This window comes from Lipotes vexillifer, unplaced genomic scaffold (genome assembly GCF_000442215.2).
Source record: "Lipotes vexillifer unplaced genomic scaffold, Lipotes_vexillifer_v1.1 scaffold951, whole genome shotgun sequence".
NCBI lineage: Eukaryota > Metazoa > Chordata > Mammalia > Artiodactyla > Lipotidae > Lipotes > Lipotes vexillifer.
In genome coordinates, this window is record NW_006793664.1 from 2,832,842 (window position 1) to 2,859,473 (window position 26,632).

Consider the following 26,632-nt stretch of genomic DNA (forward strand, 5'->3'; position numbering starts at 1 on the left):
TATTAGTTGTTTTTTTCTCTTGTATGAAATGTTCGATCATGTTTCTTATATGCTTATCTATTACAGTCTTATTGCTTCACTTTTTAATTTGTATGAGCTTGTAGATGATTTTCCGACTTACATTAAAAGAACCAGCAATAAGATGTGTTGGTTAATGGCTTACTGCACGCAGATACGTATAATTCATGAAAGCATTCATTAAAACAGATAGAGAAGTCAGGCTTATAAGGATCAATGCCACCTTTTAAAGCTAGAGTATCTGTGTTGCTGATGTAAATAATACCAGTAGTTCTTTTATTACTCTCTAAATCTGTAAACTGAACTCCTGTAAGGAAAATATGTCTTATTTATGTAATGAAAATATTTGCATATGTAGTATTAAATTTCTCATTTGTGTATGACTCATTAGACACCCAAGTCAGTTCTGGTCCTAAATAAAAGTACCTTGTTACAATAATCTTTTTTCTCAAGATGCAAAATGTTGATAAGCTTGAGTCTCTCCCACTCTGGCTGCAAAAATTAAAAAGGGCTATAATAAAATTATAGAAGGCAAATCTGTGACCAAATACAGGATGAAATTTCCAGACTAAAAGGAAGAACAGTGTTAGGGAGAGGGGAATAGGAAGACTTTACTTAGACTTGTTTATAATCCTAAAGGAGGTTTTTAGGCACATATCTGTTGATAATATTTTAAAGATATTAAACCAATGCACTTTAATTTCCCCTTTAATGTCACGTTCTCTTCCAGCCTCCTACCTGTACAGCTGGCCCTTGAGGCCCGTCGCCCCACAGAATAAGAGGACAGTGACAATTCTGCCTGGAACAAAGGTAGGACTGATTAGCTTTAGTCATGGGCTGAATTTCTTGAGTATGCAGTGAGGCAATAATTTTTGGTGAGAAGGATATGCCTTTTCTAAATTTCTTTAGCTCTCATTAATATACAAATTTGGCTGACTATTATATGCAAAGTGTAGCTGGAACTCAGAATCGGAGACAGAGAGAAATGAGAAATGTTTCTCTTTAGACCTGAGGCCTGAAGCAGCAAAATGAGAGGAAGATGTAGGGCAATGATGACAGGCATTATGGGGGAGGGTGCAGCTATCTGCAATGTTCAACATGATGTAAAGGAAATAGCGCCCAGTGATTGAAGGAGGATGTGCCTAAGGCAGAGCCACTAGTTCCCAGGCCTGTAGGGGACACATGGGACTTCCAGGTGTCCTTAGATGCTGTGGAAAGGGACAAAGAGATGCTGAGAGAGCCTAAGCAGAGGAGAAATGGACCACAGTGTGTGGAGATTTTAGTGTCCATAGGCCATCATTAGAACCTAGTAGTGCTTGCCAGCTTGAGGATCAGAGGGGACCCATTGCACCTCAGCATTCAGCAGTGCAGGGAGCAGATCCAATCATTGGATGAGCAGAGGCCGTAAGGATCCTAGGGACTCATTTCTCTCAGTCCTCCACATGCCCAGACAACTTCATGGTGTTAGCTAAGTGTGGCTGCAAACACAGGCCCTGAAGTTGGGTTGCATAAGCTTGAATTGTGGTTTCAACACTTATTAGCTGCCTGACCCTGGTCAGATTACTCATTTTCCTCATTACTGAAGTAAAAATAGGGTAGTTATGACAGTTTAAATAATTTTTGTAAAATTCTTGAACAGGTGCCTTGCACATATTAACCTCCCAATGGTGTCATTAATGTAGGTGTTCTTGGGGAAGAACAGGGCATTTACCTGAAAGAGATGGACTCATCAGGAGAGGCCATTTAAGCTGTAAGAGAATGAGAACATTTATAATAATTAAATGTATTCCATTCTACCCTGTTGAGTGGAATAATCACAAAATAAAGAAGGCACATTTCTTTGTGTATCCACGTGCTGTACTTGTGCATTTGTGAACTGTGTACAGAAACATAGGGCCAAGAACCCTCCTTCAATCTCTTGAGCCCCTCGAGCCACTGTCTCTTCTTGACTTCATAGCTAAGTTTCTGGAAGAGCTATGTTTATCAGAATCTCCATTTCCTCCCCTCCTCACTCTTTCTCCCCCACTTCTTAACATTGCAACCCCTCACTCCACCTAAACTGCTGCCCCTAGCATGGCCAATGACCTCCTGATTCATAAGCGCAATGAACGACTTATGAACAATTTTGTAATCTTCTTTATCCTCCTGTTGTGACCATTCTTCTTTTGTCCTTGGCCTCTATGACATGGCTCTTTGTTGCTTTTGTTCTTCTCTGGATGCTCTTGTTAAGTCTCTTGTAGTTGCTCTTCCTCTCTTGGTCCTTGAAATGTTATCTCCATGATGCTGTGCTTGGTTCTTCTCACTCTCTATTTTCCCTATTCTCCAACTTAGCATCAGCTGCTACTTGTGAAGGCAAACACATCTGACTCTTAAATCCAGACCTTATTTCTGAGTGTAGATACCATATATTTAATTGCCTATGAAATGTTTCTTCTTATTTGGGTGTCTCCTGGATTCCTCAAAGTCAACATATCCCCAGCTGAACTCACTCTCTTCTCTATTGCCTACTCTCATTTCTAAAGTTCTCCAACTGTAAGGCAAATGATACTCAAGCCAGAACCTGGTGATACCTACCTCTCTTCCATCTTCACCAATCCTATCAGCCACCAATTCTGTGAAGTCTGCCTCCTCAATACCTTTTTTTTTTTTGCAGTACGCGGGCCTCTCACTGTTGTGGCCTCTCCCGTTGCGGAGCACAGGCTCCGGATGCGCAGGCTCAGCGGCCATGGCTCACGGGCCCAGCTGCTCTGCGGCATGTGGAATCCTCCCGGACTGGGGCATGAACCCGTGTCCCCTGCATCGGCAGGCAGACTCTCAACCACTGCACCACCAGGGAAGCCCCTCAATACCTTTTTTATCAGTCCTCTTCCTCTCAAATCCTCTGCCTCTGCCTACTTTTAAGCCCTCATTGTGTCTCACCTGGATCACTGCAAAACCCTGACTGTTATCCCTGTCTTGAGTCAGGCCACCCTCCATCCCCCCAACAGAAAGATCTTTCAAAATGTAAATCAGAGCATTTCAGCTTCTTATTTAAATTCCTTTAGTGGATCCCTGTGCCTTCCAGTAACGGTTCTAAATTGGAGGCCTAGGCTTATCAAAGTTCTTGTTGGGACCAGTGCCTGACACTCTAAACTTGCCCCATTCCCACACTGATCTAGTGCTTCAGCCCTATCATGTTACTGAGGTTTATACTGTTTTACACCATTGGTTCTTTGCATATGCTATTCTATTTTCTCAAATGCCTCCTCCTAGTTAACTACCATATATCTTTCAAAATTCAAATCAGTGTCACCTTAGCAGATCTTTTAAACTGCTTTCTGTTCTGTCCCCGTGACTCCCATAATACATACATTATTTAGCTGTTCAGTGTTCCCTATGAAAAAATTTATCTCCTGTAACTCTAGTGTTTTTGTTTCTCTACCTTCCCTAATAAGCTATAATCTTTTATAGGGCAGAGATTCCTAACTACTTCTCTAGTGCTTGACAAATGGTAGGGACAGAGCTGGTGTTTATTGAATGAATAAATGCATGAATGAATGGACATGGCTTTATGCAGGTGAATGGGTCTCTGAAAAATCCAGTTATGTGATGTAGAAGACTGATGATGACCTTTACTCTTATAACCATGGATAATCATTAGTAGTTTAAAAAGCAGTATAGCTGAATACCAATGCTATTAGCTTATGCAAATCCTTTTCATCTTTTTATGTTTACTATATATACTATATATTATTTTTCATTTTCACATTATCATAACATATAATGTATAATTTATTATATTATTGTAACATGATTTATTACATTATACATGATAAATATATATTATTTCATTAATTTTATTTTTTGTTTACTGTATAGGCCCTTTTTGTAAGCAAAAGCTCTCTCCAGTGTTCCTGTAAATTTAATTTTTATAGCTAAATGCTTTTAATCCATGTTTCCTTTATTATTAAGTGAATATATAATCATCCTACATGAGTTACAGACTTTGAAAACTGAGTTTACATGAACCCAATATTATTGTGCAACAAATAATAATTACACAAGTTAATCTATAAATCTTAGATAAGTAGGATAGAGTCTGGGCACGTTAAGGGATACACCTATGTCCATTATCTGGGACAGACATTTGGCTGCTTTGTAATTTTATATGCCCTTTTCATTTTTCTCAAGCCCCAGGGATTTGCCATGATTTCATCTTTGGGAGTTGGCACTTTATTATTTCCTCCTGTATTTCTTTCTGCCCTGACTGGCCATGAAATGGAACATTTTTTTCCCCTTCATTAATCCCTTCCTTGATGGCCCAATATATGTCAAGAAACCTAGTTCTTTTAAAACTGTATGGTCTTTCTTAGATGCTTTTGGAAGTTTTCTTGGTTTTTGTCTGGGGAAATCATCCAATGGAAGATTCAGTTCCCTCAGAATCTGTTTCTTATCCTTTTCTGTGGATAGAGATCTCCAGGTTGCATTCCAATGCCCCAGAAAAGAAAATAAGCTTTCCTTACTGGGCCTCCCCCCAGATTTCTTCCTGAAGCTTCAGACAGGCCTTCAGACAGTTAACTCCTTCACTCTCTCTCTTATTCTGGTTTTTTAAAAATGTATTTTCTAGGTAGAATCAAATTGATTTTCAATCAGTGGAGGCACTGCCCAATTCCTGGGAATACTTAAAATGTATTGAGACATTTTTGTTGTCATGATAACTGATAGTCGCTCCTAGCATTTAGGAGGTGAAAGTCAGTATGATAAACCTCCAGCAACACATGACATAGTCTTACACACCAAGAAGTGGTCCTACCCCAAATGCCAAGAGTGCCTGTGTTGAAAAACACTGAGGACACAGCTTGTTCTGCTCTTGGATAGTGAGTTGTTACTTTACTGCCTTTGGATTACTATCTGGCTCTAATTCCATTCAAGGTTGTATAACATTGATATGGCTTTAGCATGTTAAAAAAATTCTCTGAAAACATTTGTGTCATTTTTTTTTTCAGTTTATTTGTGTTATATTTTGATTAACAGCCATTCTTGACATTAATTTAGTTGATTTTATCAATTAATTGTTTTAAGAAACTCTTCTCTATCCTAAGATACTAACAATATTCCCCTTTATTTTCTGCTAAAAGATTTGGAAATTAGCCTTTTGCATTTAAAATTTTAATACAGTGAGAATTGATTTTTGTAAATGGTCTGAGGTAGAAGTCCAATTTCTTTCTTTTTTTTTTTCATGGAGATAACTAATTACCCAAACGTACTTTACTCACCTTTCCCCCCAGTAGTCTACAGAATATCTGATATCCATCAATATCGAGTTTCCATATGTATGATATATTTCTGGCAACTGGTTTTCCTTCCATTGGTCAATTGTTTATATGCCACATTATAATGTTAGCTTTATAAATCTGGATAACTGGTGAGGCAAGTAACCCATATGTTATTCTTCTTTAGAAATGTCTAGTCTATTGTTGACCCTTTGGTTTTCCATATAATTTTAGAATGGGCTTTAAAAGTCCATAAAGAAAGTTTCAGATTTTGATTGGAATTGAGTGTGGAAAGAATTGACGTATTTACAATATTAAGTTTTTCTGTCTATGAACATGGTATGTGTCTGTATTGGATGCTTCTTGTACATCATTGCAAATCCTCTCAGCCTCACTTCTCATTCACAGCCATGGTGACCAATTCCATGCAAACTTTAACTGGCTTCACATAAGTGCAATCTGACAGTGCCCCTCCTCAATCTCATGACAGTTCTTTTGCTTCTTAGGCTGGGTCTTCTTTACTATAAGAGGTCTATTGGGAAACACTCATGGCACATCCTGGAAGACAGAGTAGTTAATACCCTTTTTAGCAATGCTTGATCATTGGGAAATGGGAATCAATAGATAAATGCAACTGCCTTTATTCACAAGAGAGAAAGGTCGTGAGATGCTTTTCATAAGGTTTCTCAGATGATTCCATGTCAGAAAATATCCAGTTGCGTGTAAAAATTTCCAGCTCAAAAAAATGCATCCTTGTGTTGGATCTCTCTCCTTCGCTGTTTAACTTCCCTCATCCCTCATTCCTTCTTATGAGATCAGGCTCTCAATAAATGACTTTTACTAAAAGCTTTTTCTCAGGTTCTACCGTTAGTGGATAGAGGGACCCAGACTAAATCAAACTTTTAAATGTAAGTTTTCTTCTTTTGCTATTAATACAGATTAATAATATTCTGTATACATCTCTTGTATTATCTTTCGTTAGACTTTTTCTTAGGTACAGAATATTTTTATTGCTATTGCAGACAGTATCTTTTTTTCAAAATGCTTTCTATTAATTGCTGCTGTATAGAGATACATTTAATTATGCATATTGGTCTTATATCCAGTCTCTTTGCTAAACTCTCTCATTTAATTAAATCTATCTGTATGTCTTTTTGGAATTTTCACCTAGACAGTTATATTTTCTGTAAATAATGACACTTTTATTTATGCCTTTCCAATTGTTATATGTTTTATTTCTTTGTCTTATCTCTCTAGCTAGAACATTGAATAGATATAGTAAAAAAGCCATCTGTATCTTATTTCTGATTTTTTAAAGTAGGCTTCTAACATTTTTCTACTATAATTATATTTTCTGTGGGATTTTGATAAATTTCCTTTTAGGTTGATAATGCGCACTTCTGTTTGCATCTTGAAATTTTTAAATATCATGATTTAATATTAATTTATATCTAATGCTTTTTCTGTTTCTATTGATATGATCTTAATTTGTTTACCAAGTTAATGATATTTATATGCTTTATAATTTTAAGTGACTCTTACATTTCTGGAATAAGCCCAGCTTGGTCATGGTATATTATTAGTTTTACATAATACTGTGTTTAATTTATTATTATTTTGTATAGGCTCATTGCACCTATGATCATGAAAGAAATTGGCTTATAATTTCCTTTCTTTTTCTCTTACTATTCTTATGTGATTTTGGTATCAAAGCTATATTGGCTTCATAGAATGAGTTTACTAATTCCTTTATTGCTATAATTTGAAAGGTATTATATAAAGCTGTAAAAATCTTGAAGACTGGGTAGATTTTGCCTACTAAAGTATTTGGGCTCAGTGTTTTCTTTGTTGAAAGAGTTTTTACTACTGATTCTATTTCTTTAATTGTAAAGAAGTCTTTGGGTATTGTATGTCCCCCTGAGTCCATTTTATTTAAAAAATTATTTAGCAATGTATCTATTTTATCAAAGTTATCAAATTTGGGGGCATAAATTTTTCTTAGTATTCTCCTGGAATTTTTGCTATGTCTACATTTTTATTCCTAATATTTTTGTGCCTTCTCATCTTTTCTTTACAGTTGTATTAAAAGTTTCTTTATTAGTTTTTGCAAAGACCTACTTTTGACTTTAACTTTTTATAATTTTATTGTTTTATTCTTTTCTAATTCTGAACTCTTCCTTATATTTTGTTAATTTGGGCACATAGCTCATTAATTTTTAGCTCTTATTATTTTCTAACACACTTTAAGCTATTTTTATTTTTCAAAGTACCACTTCTGCTGAATTCCATAATACATTTCACTTCTGAGATATTCATTTTAATATATCTATTCTGATATCATCTTTGACAACTGAGTTATTTAGTAGTGTGTTTTACATTTACAAACATAGGGTTTTTTCCTTATATTTTGTTACTGACATCTAATTAATTTACATTGTCAAGAGAAGGAACTCATAATATAAACTAATTCTTTGAAAAATTTTGACATTATTTATGGTCAATTATGCAGTTAATTGTTACATGTGTACTATATGTGCTTGAGAAAAATGTTTATTTTCCAATTTTTGGGTACAGGTTGGTAAATGGCATTGTACAATCTTTTATATCTTAATTTCTCTTTTGCTTGATCCATAAATAATTGAAAGAAGTATGTTGAAATCTCCCACTTGATGATAGCATTATCAATTTCATCCTATAGTTCTATTAAATTTTACTTTATATATTTTGAGGCTATTTTATTAGATGCATACAAATTTATAATTATGATTCTGGTTGAACTGAAACCTTTATGACCTTCTCGAACCCTAATAATCCTTTTTATCTGAATTCTTTTTCTGATGATAACTTAAGCCTTCTTTAGTTTATAATTTAAGTAGTGTATCTTTTTCTTTTAGTACTTACAAACTTTACATGTCATTAGGTTTTAGGTTTTAGGTATGTTTTTCAATGCAGTGTGGCAATATCTTTTAATTGTCATGTTAAATTTATTTGCATTCATTTTCTTTATGGACATTTTGGACTTGATTTTATTCTTTTTTAGGATTTATAAATTTCCCACTTCTACATTTCTTGCTTGTTAAATCAACATTGACTGAGTTGTTTTTGAAAATTAAACAGTTCTTTTCTATTATTTTTGTAATGACTTCTGAAGTATTACCATGCATAATAAAATAATCTTCTTAGAAAGAACTGGGATCTTAGAACAATTTAACTCAGATTACTCCATTGAACTTTTGGGCCATTTTGTCAACATTTTAATTCTATCTCTAACTCTTTTTAAAACCCATACACTTGAAACATTACTTTATAGAGACAATATTTATTTATATTTATGCACACGTTTGCCAATCTTTTGCTTCCCAGTACTTCTTTGATCTAAGACCATACTTTTGGGGTCATTTTTCTGTTTCTTGAACTATCTCTTTTTGTATTTTTTTTAGCATAATTCGTATGTAGTAAGATGTACAAGTCTATTTTGAATATGTAAATGCATATTTTAAATATTTATGTACACACACAATTACATATATATACATATACACGGGCACACTCATTTAACCATCCTCCAGATCAAGATAGAGAATAATTTCAGCACCCTACCAGGTTCCCTCTTCCTGTTTCCCATTTAGTAAACCCCAAAAGTACGGTTTTGGTGCCTATCACTGTAAATTAGGTTATAAAAGTGCCATATTAAGGGAATCTTACAATATGTACTTTTATTTAGTATGGTTTCTTTTATTCAACATTATGTCTATGAGATTCATTCCTATTGTTGCATGTAGCATTAGCTCATTCTTTTTCATTGCTGTGCAGTAGTGCAGTGTATGCATGTATCATAATTTATTTATTCATTCAATTATTGATCAATATTTGAGTTGTTTGCAGTTTTTTGGCTATTATGAATGAAGCTCCTAAAACCTTTTTTAATATATCTTCTAGAGGACATAAACTCTCATTTCTTTTGCATATATATTCAGTTGTGGACTTGCTGGTTAATAGGAGATATATATATATCTCCTATATATATATATATATATATATATATATATATATGTTTGGTTTTAGTAGACATTGCCAAATAGTGTTCCAAAGTGTTTATTACTAATTCACATTCATAACAGCAATAGATATGAGTTTAAGTTGCTTTCCCATTCTTGCCAACACTTGGCATTATTTATCTTATTAATTTTAGTTTTGGCCACTCTGATATGGATGTAGTAGAATCCCTGTGTTGTTTTAAAATTTGCATTCTCCTAATAACTGAAGATTAATGAATATCTTTTGTATTCTTATTAGTCATTTGGATATTCGCTTTTATGAATTGCTTGTTCACATCTCTTCATATTTAACTGGACTGTTTGTTGTTTTATTATTGACTTATAGATATTCTTTCTATATCATCTTTGTTCTTAAAAAGTAATTTTGTTGGGTACACAATTCTTAATTGAAATTTTTTTCTCTCTGAATATTGATGACCTTAAGTCATTGCCTTCTCTTTTTTTTGAGGTAAATTTAAAAAAAAATTTATATTTTATTTATTTATTTTTGGCTGCTTTGGGTCTTCATTGCTGTGCACAGGCTTTCTCTAGTTGCGGTGAGCGGGGACTACTCTTCGTTGCGGTGCGCAGGCTTCTCATTGTGGTGGCTTCTCTTGTTGCGGAGCACAGGCTCTAGGTATGCAGGCTTCAGTAGTTGTGGCACGCGGGCTCAGTAGTTGTGGCTCGAGAGCTCTGGAGAGCAGGCTCAGTAGTTGTGGAGCACGGGCTTAGTTGCTCCGTGGCACGTGGGATCTTCCTGGACCATGGATCGAACCAGTGTCCCCTGCATTGGCAGATGGATTCTTAACCACTGCGCCACTAGGGAAGTCCCAAGTCATTGCCTTCTGATGAGAAGTTAGTTGTAGATCTAATTATCATTCCTATGTGGGTAATCAGTATTTTTTTTTATTGCTTTTAAGCTCATGTTTTTATTCTTGATGCTCCATAGTCTTTAGATGTTGGCTTATTTTTAAATTTATTTTGATAGGCAAACACAATGTCTTGTGAATTAGAGATAATATTTCTATTTATCTTAAATATTGTTCTCTTTTATTCTCTTTAGTCCTTCATTCAATCCATCCAGGTAGATATATATAGACCTTCTCATTCTGTCCTTTTTATGTGTTAACCTTTTATCATATTGTCTATCTCTGGACTCACTTGTTTGCATTCTTGTTATTTCATAAGCTTTTTTCACCCCCAGTCCACTGATCTCAATTCATCTATTTGCTCTTCAGTCCGTCCATTGAGCTTTTAATTTGACATTTTATTTTTTTATTTCTAAAATCCCTTTGGAGTCCTTTTCCAATATATCTAGTAATTTTTGTCTTGCTCATTCTTCCCTATCAAAACAATAAAAATAATTCTCTATTAGTCCTTTACCTGAAGACTTTAAATTTGCTGTTTCTGCTGACTTCAAGGTGATTTTTTTCCCACGTGTGTTTGTTGATCTTTGATTGTAAACTCCTGTTGATTGATTTTAATCCAGGGTAACCTGGGAGTCTATATAGAGGATGCTTTTCTCCAGAAAGGACTTGTATTTGCTTTTGCTACGATTCAGTGAGCACTATGCATTTTGACTTTTCTAGAAAACAGTCTCAAAATGTACATCTATGTTTCTGTCTTTTTTTTTTTTCAGTTAAATATTATCTAGACCCCCCACGTCAAATTCCATGGTCTCATCAGTCATGTTTTCAGCTTTCCTACCTTACTGCAAGCCCAGGACTCAGCCCTTGACCTCCCCTCAGATTACCACTGCCGTTCTCTGTCCACCCAGTACCCTTTGGGGAGTTTGAAGAGCCTTTTCTTACTTCATTTTGGCCATTCTGATATGGATGTAGTGAAATCCCTGTGCAGTTTTAAAATTTCCATTCTCCTAATAACTGAAGATTAATGAACATCTTTTGTTTTCTTATTAGTCATTTTGATATTCTCCTTTATGTGCTGCCTGCTCACATCTCTCCATTGTGAGCTCAGCAATCCTTCATGCAGAATTCTTCTTGCTTCCAAAAGCAGAAGTCATCCTTTTCTCAGACAGATTGTAAAGAGACCATTTTCACAGGTTTTGAAGAATGCTCCATGGAGCCACTTTGATGGTGGCCGTGGTGGTGTTGATGGTGAAAGAAATGAATGAGGTAGGAACAAAGAGATAAGACTCCGGGCTGGTCAGCCTTGCTTTATGTAGCGTTTTTCAGTGTGGTCTGCATATAGGATTTAATGTTAGAGAGGTTCCAAATCCTAAACATTTTTTCAAGTCAGATGAATGATTCATTATTCCCAATTAAATGTATCTATTCTACTCTGCCCCAAAAGTTCTATGTGTTGATTTAATGGCCTTTTACAAGTATAGATTTTTAATGTTAAAAATAGTATAAACACACAGAAATGAGAGCAGCAAAATCCAGCAAGGGAAGAAAGAAGTCACTGCCTCACAAGAGAGAGACCACACTTCAAGGGAAGATGGGACAGAGGATTGATCAGTAGGCGGTAGAGGTTTTTATGTGAAAGACTGTGCTGTTTTAAGAGACAATAGTAACAATAATAACATGAAAAAATGAATAAACTGTGATGTTTCTTCATTTAACTTTGGTTCATAGGAAACTATTCATGCCATCAGATTGACTTATTCATGATATTACAAATATGTGTTGTGAATTGCAGTTTGTGCAAACATGGTCTTCTTGGAGCCGATCTGCCTATAGGTAAATTGTTATCCCTCATTTTCATTCAGTCCATTTATATGAGTCTGCTCTAAGGCAAAACACATACGGAAATATATCAAAGTCAAGATTTGTATCAAAATATCACCACGTCTCTAAAGGCTAAGCTTGCACAAGACCTGTCGAGGAGCTGGCTGAGGTTATAGAACAAGGACTTCTGCAAGATCTGAAAACTTACTAACATATAATGTTACATTTTTTGTGTGTGTGTTTAAGAAAGCAGGGTGTTTACTGTGTGCCAGATGCGTTATATGAAGTTTCTCATCTAGTTTTACTTAACCCGTACAACAATTGAGTGATTTTTATAAACTTCATTTAAAAAAATGAGGCTGAAAGAGGTTCACAAACTTGATTAAGTTCTTGTAGCTTCTAAGTGATAGAACTAAGTTTGAAACTCATGTCTGTCTGGTTACAAAGCTTGTGTGTATGTATATGTGTAAATATAGATATATATGTATACATATGTGTATGAGTGTGTACATATACATACTGCTTATTCTGGAAAATCCATTCTCGAAATGTAGAGGATGTGTGTTGATTTCTTGCTTTTTCTTAGTTAAATACTGTCTCTTTCTTTATTTGATCATAATGACCCACGAATGTAGTTGTCATTATAGTGGTCATGATTCAAATTTCATATTTTATAAAGATTTCTACTATCATTTATAATATTTTTTTTCATAGAAATCTTAAGAGATTGGCTAACATTGCTTCCTAAGTAAAGAAAGCAGAAGAGAACAGATTGTCTGAAGTCACAATAGATACCTGGCTAACCTGATATTCTCAAGGTCCTAATCACATCACATCCTTGGGGAACTTCAAGGCCACCTCTACTTCTAACTGTAGGTAGTTTCCACTAAATTGTCAAGAAAACCCCAGTTTTGAAATTATTTATGTAAAGTAAACCTATCCTTTAGATAGAATAGTGGTATTTCTAATCCTTTTTTAGTGCTATCCTTAACAGTTCCAGAAAACCTTCTTAAGTACATACTGTAAATACTTCTGAAATTCTTAACCTTTTTTAGGACTGTCAAATATATTTTATTAACAGACTTGAGCAGCATACGGATACACTCTGCAAAATGGCCAAAGAAGCATAGTAAATTGTTTTGAAAAGCAGAATGAAACTCTGCTACTTTTGCATATCATTTTTCTTTGTCCTGTATTTTACAGTTCTCTGATCTGTATATAAAATGAGAAAAATACATTGTAATTTTGGTGAGGTCAGCACTAGGATACATAAATATGCCTTTTGAGCATAGTTCACAGTGATAGTTTTAGGTGCTCAAGGGAAGTGACAAAGAGCTTTCTGGTTGTGTCATAAAACTCAAACTGCCTCCGTTTATAGCTATAATTGTAAATTAAATACTTAAGTATAAAATTTAAATATAAAAATTTATATTTAAGTATAAAATTTAAATATAAAAATCAAAATAACTGTACATTAAAAAAACCCTTAAGCATACATTTCATAAACAAATAAGAAGAATACAAAAAGAAAGTAAGGTAAGTGGAGAAGTGACTTGTCCAGGAGATAAGAAACCAAAGCCTTGGTTTAACTACTTAAGCCATTTGAGTCTTTTTTTATCTTTTCAGAACAATGAAGAGATTGTACCCCAATAATCAGAACTTTTATGCTGATGTTTATATAGCAGGTGACCCTTTTATATGGGTGTTATGGTCAGAAGTCAGATACAGCAGATCTGCTCTATTTGAAGTGGGAGTGTGTATGTGAGTAGTGTGTGTGTGTGTGTGTGTGTGTGTTTGTGGTGTGTGTGCGTGTTTGTTATGGGGAATGGTAGAGAGTCTGAGCCCTGTTTTTATAATTCCTTTTTACCCTAGTGAAAGCTCTGCAGAATTCCTTGTACTTTATTCTGAAAATCATTATTTAGAGAATTTCTAAAATCTAGCTCCAAGTGTCTATTTTTTTAATGAATTCTTAGTTAGAGAAGACACTCTGGTATTTGTACAGAGTTAATGTAAATCTAGAGTTGCCTAAAATATTTTTCTAAAAACTAGACATTGTGATTTCTCAAGTACCATAACATTAGGCAGTTTTTGATATTCATGTGTATGATATATTCAACTATAAATCAAAGCAAACATTGAAGAATCTTACATTTTTCTATAAGAAGTAACTCTTTTAAATTATAGTAGATAGGCCAAGAAAATATAAATTGCTTGAGGAGTATAAATTAGGCTCACGATAATTATCACAATCAGTTGCATAGTTTATGTGACTAAGGAAAGGTGTGTGAGGAAAGAATACATCTGACTTGGAAAATAAAAAAGATAAATGCATTTCCCAGGAAGAGACAAAGGAATAACAATGAGTAGATGGGGAAAGTTATTTGTTATAGAAATCAGGACTAAGATGCCAAGAGAGTGAAACCACAAAGCTTGTGCTATAAAATAGTGTCAGGCAAGCTGGCTTGGCTGCTCACTGTGAAGGGTGCTGTGGTGAACATCTGCTTTCAACAAAAAAAGGCGAATATCATGGCACCAACAATTCCAGGCGTTTTACCAAGAAGTCTCTTTGCTCCAGCTAATTCCTGTTAGATGCACATTTCCACTTTCTGCTGGAATTCTAGGCAGTTTGCTTGATTTGGTCAACAAGCTGATGGCATGACAGATGAGATGTAATCAGCCTGACTTCTATCCTCCCTGCACACAGAGGAAAGTTGACTATTCGAAAGGCCTGAAGGGATGCTTTTGGATGGATTTCAAAACTACACACAGCAGAAAGAGACTGGCTGCAAGACTGAGCACAAATCCCGCAGGTCTGAACTTTAGTGATGTTTTAGGTATTTTAAAAACATCTTAAAAGCTTTTTCAGTCTATTCAGCCAACATTATGCAAGGATGCGGTTAGAAACCTGGTAGCTGATTTCAGACTGTATTCCCACTACCTCTACAAGAAGCTCTTCTTACACAGAACAGCATTCTCAGACGTTCTCAACATAGTCATTCAGATGGCAGTGTGGGCCACATTTATATACTATGGAAACACATTTAGAAAACTATGCAAGAGACATTGTGCCATTTTGCAAAGGTGACACAGTACCGAGACATGAAGATCACAATAGGAGAACCACATTCATGTTTTTGTTGTTAATACACTTGTGTCAATTTTGCTGCCAAACAACAAACTCAGATAGTCTGCTAAAAATTACAATAATATTAATAATAATCTAGCAGAACTATCAACGTTCTTTCAGACACTGAATAGCAACGTAATCAGTCAACTTGTGGCTAAGTCTACAAAACAATCTACAAATATTTGACCTAAAACTGACAACAAGAAGTCAAAGCCATTACAAATGAGGGTCAAAAAATTCAAAAACATCCTATTAATATGACCAACAAGCCATTCTCAAGATAAAATAGAAAGACAAGCTAACCAATAATGAGATCCTAGACTGGGGTGAGTCGTCAATATTGAAATTGGATTCCTGTGGTTCAACTCTCTTGGTCTGGAAAGTAAGAAGATAGATGAAAGAAAATTTTCTAAGCAGCTCTGGAGCAGCAGGCTGACACTTATGCAGGAAATTAAATACATTCCCTTGGAGCATCGATGAGTATAGCTTGTGAAATCCAAAGAAATAATAGCAGGTGAACCAACACGCTGTATGATAATAACTTCTCAGAAAGAATTGTCAAGCAGTCCATGAGAGAGAAACTAAGTAACAGGCTAAATGTTTTTGCTCATAAAATTACACAAAATTTGGCATTTGTGTGAATCAACAGAGACACTTCACTTACTATTCTAGATAGTCCAAAATGTCTATGACATTTATAACTGATGTCCTAAAAGTCCCTTCCCCTTTAATATTAAGTCTATATATAAACACTTACCCTTAGCTGTTCCTGGAGCTACTCTCTTTAAAGGGTACTCCCACATCCGTGGGTAATAATTTTTTCTCCTGTTAATCTCTCCATTGTCACTTAACTCACAAGTCTCCCTAGTTGGACCTAAATTGGTAGAGAAGTTTTTCTGCCCAACTGTGAAAACCCAAAACTGCCACCACTGGACACATACTGTGGCTTGCATTGTTGTTATCTCCATCACAGGACCCCGTACAAAACTGCTGCCTTTGAAAACAGATGTAGCTGCAGCAACTGCTGGCCCCCTTACCACCTTGTCCACTTCTGTGTGGCTCCTTCCCCATCTTGTCATCAGCTTCTGGTTCAAAGGAAGTGGGTCTATTTAATTGGTGGCGCCCTCATTGTGTGGATGGACTCTTGTGTGCCTCCACCCCAGCTGCCAGGGAAAGAGTTGGGCAAGCAAGAGCTGGGCATTTTCAGTTTCAGTATTAGCACTTGAGCTCTCTCTCAAAAGGTTCTGGATACAAAGAAAGAGAATTTTTTTATTTATTTATTTTTGCCTATAAAAATAAAACAACCCTCCCTAAACACTATATAGGCTTTGAAATCTGCCAAAGAGTTCTTCACCTGGATTCAAGAGAAGAGCATTTTTTTTTTTCTTTTGGCTGGAAATTTAGGAATGGTCATTTTGGATCACAGACCGGATGCAATTTAAGGCATTAAATCTGCAACATGGCATGCAGCCCTACGCCTAATTTATGTATTAAATACCCTGCAAATTAAGTGCAAAGTTTACAAGTCACAACAAGATTGCTCTAACTGCCAAATTAGAAGCTCAGGGTGCTGTGCTCAAACAATTTTTGCCATAAACATCATTACCAGTAATAATCTGTGGGATCTGAGCTCAGCTGGATGTTTGGCAGGTGATGTGTGAGGTCGTGGGGAATATGCAACTATTAGGTAAGCACGGCTGAGCAGTAGAAACTCACTTCTGTGAGCTTGTCCAGTATAGGTACATATAATTTTATTCAGCCGTTTTTGAGTCAGGAGACACATAGGCTGTCTAATTAAAAATGCCCTTTGTACAGGCTCTTTTTAGACCCAAACTGCACTTTCATACAAAGGAATGCATAAATATACATGGTAATTTACTCTAATGACAGGAAAAGAATGTGATGAAACATTTCCTGATACAATCTAGTCCCAGCTTGCAAAGAGGATCAGGACCCCTCTTCAGTCGCGGTGCTTTACAACGTCAAGGGTGGAATTCTAAAGGGTGAAGTAATTTTCTTGTAAGTGTAAATATCTGTAAGAAGAAGAGCAGAGGGCCTTTGTGTAATCTGGACAAGGAGAAATTATAAACGTTCTCTAGATGGAAGAGGAAAATCCCATTTGACAAGCCAGCCTTCCTTCATGACCTTTTTAGTTCCTCTTACAAGCTTGTGGTGCTCCTGATTACAGAGCAGTGAGGCTCAGCAAGCAGCATGAAAGGGACATTGTTTCTGGGCTCTCTTCCATTGTTTTTTTAGAGTATTCCTCTAGACACACTTCCCCTGTTCTATTATGAGTCTGGCACTCTTTAGAGATATGGAATGCAATTATAACGATCAAGGATCTCAGTGTTTGAAAATGAATCTTTAAAACTAGACACAATTGTTAGAACATAATTTGCAAGGCCTTCAATAAACATTCCATGCATCTTGGAGGTAGTAGAATTTACGGTGACCTTCTTGCACACAATACTATATATTAAAAAAGCTCAGTGTGACAGATGGATATCTGTTATCAAATGGATAGTTTATCTGATTTCTTATCTTAGAGTCATTCAGTGTTGAGCATCTCTCAGAAATAGCTATAGTTCTCTTAGGAAAAGAAGTTGAAAACATAAACAAATGAGACTCTGGAGCAATAAACAAATATTCCACCTGATTCAGAATGAAGGATCTCAGCCCTCAAAATAATCGTCAACAGAACAAATACCTTGATACCACATTAAACAGCAAGCAACTGACAGATTTAGTGTTTATAATGCATAGTATATAAGAAAAACAGGCAAAGTCACATGTTTTACACATGGGTATGCTTCCTCTGTAATAATTAAAGTGGTTTCAGTAAAAGATATGAAAATATTCTTAGCCAATTTAAAGGATATGTTTTTAAACGGTCCAATTTTTTTTACTGAAACAGACTTCTAAAACCGAATTATGGGACTAGCAGGTCACAGTTGTATCAAAATGTATAATCTTTGACAAATATCCATTCAAGTTAAATACTCATTCTGTTACAAATTTAAGAACCAGAAAGCTATGACTTTTTAAACAGCCAGCTATGGCCTCAGAGACTCTCTGTCTTGTGTTATAACCTGCTTTTCTCACCTTTTTCACTGTAACTGTGATGAATTAATCCTTGGCTTTAAAAGTGGCAAAGGCTGCAGGCTTTCTGTTTGACACAACAGACTGCTGGAAGGTGGCAAACAGGGCCCACTGTGCTCAGACAGAGAGTGAGGTTCATGTCGCCTCACAGAATTATGGTGGGAAGCTGGAAGTAGAGAATGTTTTTCTTACCTCACTGCTACCTCCTCACCCTCCTGTCACTCCTTCTCCACTACCCTTGTCTTTAGATTTCTACTGCCCCTCACCTCCCTTCCCTTTACTTGAGGAAAGTCGACCAGTCAGAACAAGCTAGTTAGCATCCGACATCACCTTTCAGGAAGGAGAGCTTCCATTTAAATAAGGCTGTAGGCAGGGAATAGCTACTAAGGAAGGCTTCACGAAGGGAATCACTCTATCTTTCTTGACACCTCTTACTCCCTAGCTCTTCATAACACATTTCTTCCCTCGTTCATGTTTATCGACTGAATTGGGCTCTTTCTGTCACATTTTAGGACTCCTCTGCCCACATGTTATAGGCTCGTGCCTGCTAGGGTTCTTTCACTCCCTACTGTTCTTCTCTTAACAACACTCTCCCTAGAGACCCCATCCATGTTCATGGTTCCAAATGCCCACCTAACCTCCAACCAACACCTTTCTTCTGGGATTCAGATTCATATCCAACTCCATTCTGGAAATCTTCATGCAATGGACTGAATGTTTATGTCTCCTTAAAATTCAGATGTTGAAATCCTAATCCCCAAAATGATATTAGGAGGTGGGGCCTCTGGGAGATTATTAGGTTCTGAGGACATAACCCTCATGAATGCCTCTATTAGTGCCTACGGAGATCCCCTCCCTTCTGCCAGCCCTGTGAGGTTACAGTGAAAAGCCACTGCCTGTGAACCAGGAAATGGGTTCTCACCAGACACTGAATCTGTCAACATCTTGATTTTGGACATCCCAGGCTCCAGAACTGTGAGAAATAAATTTCTCCTGTTTATAAGCCACCCAGTTTATGGTATTTTGTTATAGCAGCTCAAACGGACTAAGACACTACACCTAGCTATCTTCAAATCATCTTAAACTCAACTTTCTCTAAACTGAATTTTTCGTCTTCTGCACAACCCTGCTCCCTTTCTGGTAGCAGTTCATGGCATCTACAGGGTCACATGAAAGAAAACTGACTGAGAGCAGGGCTTAAATGAGATTTTCAAATGAGCTAGGGCTCTTGGGCAAAGCCAGACATAGGAGGAGCAACGAGGAAGTAGGCAGAGCTCTTGGCCTTGGAGTTTGGGATTCTGGTTTCAGTTTCTGCTTGACTGCTATAGATGATGGCTCTGAGTCCGAGGAGCTCCCTAAAATGACGAGAGACCTGCAGTGGTAGAAAGAATGGGAGTTTAGTTTTTGTGATGAAGGGAGGTATATCAGTTAAGAAGAGCAGTTAGTTGCTAGTAATGAAATCTGAAATAACAGTAGCTTAGATAAGAAAGAGGTTTACTTTCTCTCCAGGCAGAGCCAAATATGTGGGTCCCAGGGCTGGTATTGTGGTAACATGATTACTTTAATGCCCCAGGCTGTTCTATTTTTAATTCCTTCATCCTTAGCTTTTAGTGCTCATTCTCAAGGTCATCCACAGAAAAGGCTGCTGAAGCTCCAGCCATCTACCCATGTTTTGTTTAGGAAAGAAGGGAGAGGAACAAAGGAACTTTCCTGCAGCCGCATTCATGCATTCTGCTGGCATCTCATTGGCTATCCCGACCAGGAAGGGAGGCTGCAAAATTTATTTTTGCACCTACTAATGTATAGGTTCTCTTAGTTAAGAAGATGTCTTAATGACTATTATGTAGGAAACTAGTAGTCTCTGATACATGAGGGATTCTGAAAATAAGCTTAAGCTTTTAAAAACATTTAAATATTTGTGCCCTCTAGAATCATGTCACTGGGCAAAGCCCCTCCAGAGTAATCTGGAACTTTTCTTTGATTCTAATATCTCTTCACCCACTTCACCCAATGAGTTGCCAAGACCTAGACATTTTCATCCCATGGGTGTAACTTGAATCCGTCTCCTCTTCTTCGTTCCTGCCACGACTCCCCTGGTTCAGGCCCTTCCCAGTTTCATTACAGCAACCATCTCCTGACTCTGTCCTTTTAGCCAGAGCAGGGTGATTAACAACAGCAGCTCTGCAGCTGGAATCCTGGCTTTCCTGGTTAGATTAAATAAGATAATATACATAAAGCACTTGCATAGTGCCTGGCCCATAGTAAGCATTCAATATATGTTAGCAATTATTTCTATCTTCCTTCTAAAAAACTAGCTTCCATGTCATATTGGAGCAGTTGGTCTAAATAGCTGATTCTTTCACTATTAAGTGCCTAAGGACCGGGACCTATCTTATTTATCTTTTATTCTGCAGCACCTAACACAACCACTAGCACATGGTTGGCTCTAGAATGAATGAACACAGAGATATCTCTGTAGGACTGATGTTCTGCGGGCAGCAGAGCAGACAGACTTCATGGAGCTCCACAGATTACACATACAGGGGGCTGCCCATTGCTTCTACTTGTTAGTCCTGTTGACAGCAGACCAAGTGTCTTTATTTCTCATATTTTTTTCCTAATCTCAGTCTTTATTCCCATTTTAGCCTCCTGATACTTCCCCTTTGAATTTTTTCCTAATCCTTGGGGAGTCTCTCTCTCTCTGTCTCTCTCTCTCTCTCTCTATATATATATATATAGAAATATTTATATATAATATAATTTTATGATATTTATGTTATATATTATAATTTATATATATTATATATTTTCCAGGTATGGTATTTTTGTATAATATATATTTCTTAGTATATATTATATAATACATTTAATGTATATATTATGTATTAGTATGTATATAACATATTATTATACAAAAATGCCACACCTTGAAAATAGTAGTAGTAATAATGACGATAAGAGTTAGTATTTTTAGCACTTCTGTTATGCCTGGAACTTCTTTAAAACACTTTAAATAAATCAGTTCATTTAACTCTCACAAATCTATAAGGTAGTCCAATTTTAGTCCCTATTTTCCAGATAAGGAAACTGAAGGACAGGGAAATTAGATGATCTTCCCAAGGTCTCTGGCTCATAAGTGGGAGAGTCAGTGTTCACTGGATACTATTTCAGTCTGTCTCCCTATTTTTATTCTTCATGACTTTGATTTTTTTCCCCCTGTACTTCTCAATATTTTAAACTGTCAATCATACAGTATGTCTTAATTTATAAATCACTTTCACATACGTGGTCTTATTTGATCTTCCTAACAACTCTCTGAGGTAGGTAAGGTAGATTTTGTTGCTTCCACTTGACGAATGAGAATAATGATGTTCATAGGCATTGTTATTTAGGGTATTACTTCTGGTATTAAAGAACCCACTCATTCTGAGGAAAAATAAATGTTTTTCCCTAGTTCCCACAGCTAGTTGCTGTCCTAATAATAGCCTGTCTTCACAGCTGGGTGCTGTGAAGGTTATATTGACTTTGGAACTAATTATTCAATTTTTCTGAACTACAGTTTACTCATTTATAAAATGGGGATATTACTATTTACCTCATAAGACTGTTGTATAAGATAAATAAAATTAATATGTAACAGGCCTAACACAATCCAGATACCTGTTAAGTAGTCAATAGATATCAGTTATCCCTCCTCCTTCCTTTCTAAGGTTTTTGAGAGGATATAATAAGATAAACATTTTTTCCCATGTCCTGTATAATTTTCTATACCATGGAGCTATGAAACGGAAAACCCCCATGACCTCCCCTTCGATCTTGTTTCTGAATTAAGAGATTCTCTTTTCCTCTAGTTTATACCACCTTTTTACTCCCTGTAATCCTCTTTGGCTGAAGAAAACCCTCCAGGCTCCATCAATCAGGCCACTTCTACTTCTCCAGCTTCCATTTCCAGCCTGAACTCTACCGTCTGTCATTTCAATCACTCTCTTGCCACTATTTCTTAAGTCTCTTGCCCTTTTTGCTTGGCAAAACTCCAGGCTCCAACCCATCCAAACCCTCGATTTCTCCACGCCTACTCTAGCACTGCTGCTCCACATTCTTGGTCTCACCTCAGCTGGGCCCTCAGTTTCACACGGCAGTTGTTTTCAGTTTTAGTCCCATTCCCTTAGCGGCTCTTGACAGATTTCATCTCATTCCTCAAACTACCGACCTCACTCATCCCATTCAGCAAAAGACTTTGCTTTCTACTCCATTGAGAAAAACAGTCATCTGCTGAGAGCTTACTATATGTCAGGCGCCATGCCAAGTCATTTATTTGTTATTTTTTTTAACATCTTTATTGTAGTATAATTGCTTTACAATGGTGTTTTAGTTTCTGCTTTATGACAAAGTGAATCAGCTATACGTGTACATATATCCCCATATCCCCTCCCTCTTGCGTCTCCCTCCCACTCTCGCTATTCCACCTCTCTAGGTGGTCACAAAGCACTGAGCTGATCTCCCTGTGCTATGCGGCTCCTTCCCACTAGCTATCTATTTTACATTTGGTAATGTGTATATGTCCATGCCACTCTCTCACTTCGTCCCAGCTTACCCTTTCCCCTCCCTGTGTGCTTAAGTCCATTCTCTACATCTGTATCTTTATTCCTGTCCTGCCTCTTTCTGGCTTACTTCACTCTGTATGACAGACTCTAAGTCCATCCACCTCACTACAAATAACTCAATTTCGTTTCTGTTTATGGCTGAGTAATATTCCATTGTATATATGTGCCACATCTTCTTTAACCATTCATCTGTCGATGGGCACTTAGGTTGCTTCCATGTCCTGGCTATTGTAAACAGAGCTTCAGTGAACATTGTGGTACATGACTCTTTTTGAATTATGGTTTTCTCAGGGTATATGCCCATTAGTGGGATTGCTGGGTCGTATGGTAGTTCTGTTTTTAGTTTTTTAAAGAACCTCCATGCTGCTCTCCATAGTGGCTGTATCAATTTACATTCCCACCAGCAGTGCAAGAGGGTTCCCTTTTCTCCACACCCTCTGCAGCATTTATTGTTTGTAGATTTTTTGATGATGGCCATTCTGACTGTTGTGAGGTGATACCACATTGTAGTTTTGACTTGCATTTCTCTAATGATTAGTGATGTTGAGCATCCTTTCAAGTGTTTGTTGGCAATCTGTATATCTTCTTTGGAGAAATGTCTATTTAGGTCTTCTGCCCATTTTTGAATTGGTTTGTTTTTTTGCTGTTGAGCTGCATGAGCTGCTTTTATATTTTGGAGATTAATCCTTTGTCAGATGCTTCGTTTGCAAATATTTTTTCCCATTTTCAGGGTTGTCTTTTCGTATTGTTTATGGTTTCCTTTGCTGTGCAAAAGCTTTTAAGTTTCATTAGGTCCCGTTTGTTTATTTTTGTTTTTATTTCCATTTCTCTAGGAGGTGGGTCAAAAAGGATCTTGCTGTGATTTATGTCATAGAGTGTTCTGCCTATGTTTTCCTCTAAGATTTTTATAGTGTCTGGCCTTACATTTAGGTCTTTAATCCATTTTGAGTTTATTTTTCTGTATGGTGTTAGGGAGTGTTCTAATTTCATACTTCTATATGTACCTGTCCAGTTTTCCCAGCACCACTTATTGAAGACGCTGTCCTTTCTTCATTGTATATTCTTGCCTTCTTTATCAAAAATAAGGTGACCATATGTGCGTGGGTTTATCTCTGGGCCTTCTATCCTGTTCCATTGATCTATATTTCTGTTTTTGTGCCAATACCATACTCTCTTGCTTATTGTAGCTTTGTAGTATAGTCTGAAGTCCGGGAGCCTGATTCCTCCAGCTCTGTTTTTCTTTCTCAAGATTGCTTTGGCTATTCGGGGTCTTTTGTGTTTCCATACAAATTGTGAAATTTTTTGTTCTAGTTCTGTGAAAAAATGCCATTGGTAGTTTGATAGGGATTGCATTGAATCTGTAGATTGCTTTGGGTAGTATAGTCATTTTCACAGTGTTGATTCTTCCAATCCAAGAACTTGGTATGTTTCTCCATCTGTTTTTATCATATTTAATTTCTTTCATCAGTGTCTTATAGCTTTGTGCATACAGGTCTTTTGTCTCCTTAGGTAGGTTTATTCCTAGGTGTTTTTTTCTTTTTGTTGCAATGGTAAATGGGAGTGTTTCCTTAATTTCTCTTTCAGATTTTTCATCATTAGTGTATAGGAATGCAAGAGATTTCTGTGCATTAATTTTGTATCCTGCTACTTTCCAAATTCATTGATTAGCTCTAGTAGTTTTCTGGTAGCATCTTTAGGATTCTCTATGTATAGTATCACGTCATCTGCAAACAGGGACAGTTTTACTTCTTTTCCGATTTGTATTCGTTTTATTTCTTTTTCTTCTCTGATGGCTGTGGCTAAAACTTCCAAAACTGTTGAATAATAGTGGTGAGAGTGGGCAACCTTGTCTTGTTCCTGATCTTAGTGGAAATGGCTTCAGTTTTTCACCATTGAGAACAATGCTGGCTGTGGGTTTGTCATATATGGCCTTTATTATGTTGAGGTAAGTTCCCAGTCCTTTATTTGCCTCACCTCAACTGATCTTCACCACAGCTTCATAAAGTAGATATGGTTATTATTGCTCCATTTTAGAGCTGAGGCAGTGGAGGTTAAAAGAGGTTGGGTAATCTACCCAAGAGGCCCCAGTGGGTGATGACAGCCATGCTTCAGATCCCTGTGGATTATTTCCAGAGCCAGTATTTCAGCATCAGATAAATTCTTCAGGTTTCTCTCTTGTAAACAACAAACATCTGTTTTTAAAATTTTTTTTTCAAGTTCTTTTCCATGAGATTAAAAATAAACTACAAGAAAAAAATGGTAAAAAACACAAATGTGTGGAAGCTAAACAATATGCTACTAAACAACCAGTGGATCACTGAAGAAATCAGGAGGAAATCAAAAAATACCTATAGACAAATGAAAATGAAAGTACAATGATCCAAAACCTATGGGATGTGGTAAAAAACAACAAAATTATCTTCATTAATTTTTTTTTTTTTTTTTGTCGCACAGCACAGCATGCAGGATCTTAGTTCCCCAACCAGGGATTGAACCCGTGTCCCGTGCAATGGAAATGTGTAGGCCTAACCACTGGACAGCAGGAAGTCCCTCTTCATTGATTTTTAAAAATTAGGTTTAAAAATTTTTCAGTTATTCCTGCACATAATTTAAAGAGACAAACAGGTATGAAAAAACAGCAGTCCCTGATTTTCTTATCTTTAATTTTCTCTTTTCCAGAGCAAACTGCTTTTAGCAGACTCTTTGGGCACTTACAGCCCTATTTCTAAATATCATGCATATGTTGCCCCTTACTGATCTGTTCACTTTAGGTACTTTCTGTTGACTTCCTACAATGCAGAGTGAGGATTAACTATTTTATACAGCAAGACCCCCTCCCTCTCAACACATATACCACATTTTCTTTCTTTTCCCGTTTCCTACGTTTATTTATTGTAAAATGTAAATGCTATTCACAGTTAAGCCATAGGTTACTATAATTACTTTTTCTTTCTTGAACAATGTGGGGTAAGGCCTAAAATTAAGGCCTAATATTATGTGCTGCCTTAACATCTGGAGAAACCAGGAGGGCCTCAAATGATCTATCTGCAAGTCTCCCTTTCCCACTCTGCTCCCATGGATAAACATCCTCCAGCCAAGCAACCCTCCTTTTCAAGGGGACCAGGTGCATTCCTACCTATCTCTGAGTAATGAATGTCAGTTCCCTGCTAGCACGTGGCATTATTCACACAGCCAGTCATATCCTCCCCCAGGAACCAGGGGTCACCTCAACCTCTTGATACTACAAAGCCTGCTAGTTCCCTTGGTTCCTGAGAGCAACCTCTGTGTGGTCTTGCTGTGGTGTCCTCCTCCCCCAGGCTGTATTTGTTATTAATAAACAGCTGTGATCTCATCTGTCCAGTGTTAGGTGTCGTGTGTTCAGCCATTCCTTAACCCTAGGCTGGGAATTCCTCCCTCACCAAAGGAATGATAGGAGGCAATTAAAACACACATCTTCTGTGTTTCTTGGATTAATAATAAACCTACTTGGTTTTCCCTGTCCTCTTCCCAGTTGTGTAAATCTCCTCTCTTCCCTGCAAACCTTAATGTTAATTTCCTCTTCTTGGAAAAGTTTCTTCTTGGAGCCTCTGACCTGCTCCAGGTTGGCTTGTTGATGATTATGCCTGCCCTGCAGCTGTCACCTTTATGAGATCTCACATGTCTGAAAATGTTATTCTCACACTTCCTTGATTGCTTGGCAAGGTTTAGAATTCTTGGCTGGAAATATTTTTTCCTCAGAATTTTGAAGTCATTTTCCATGTCTTTCATTTCCAGCACTGCTGTTGAGAAGTCCAAAGCCATTTAA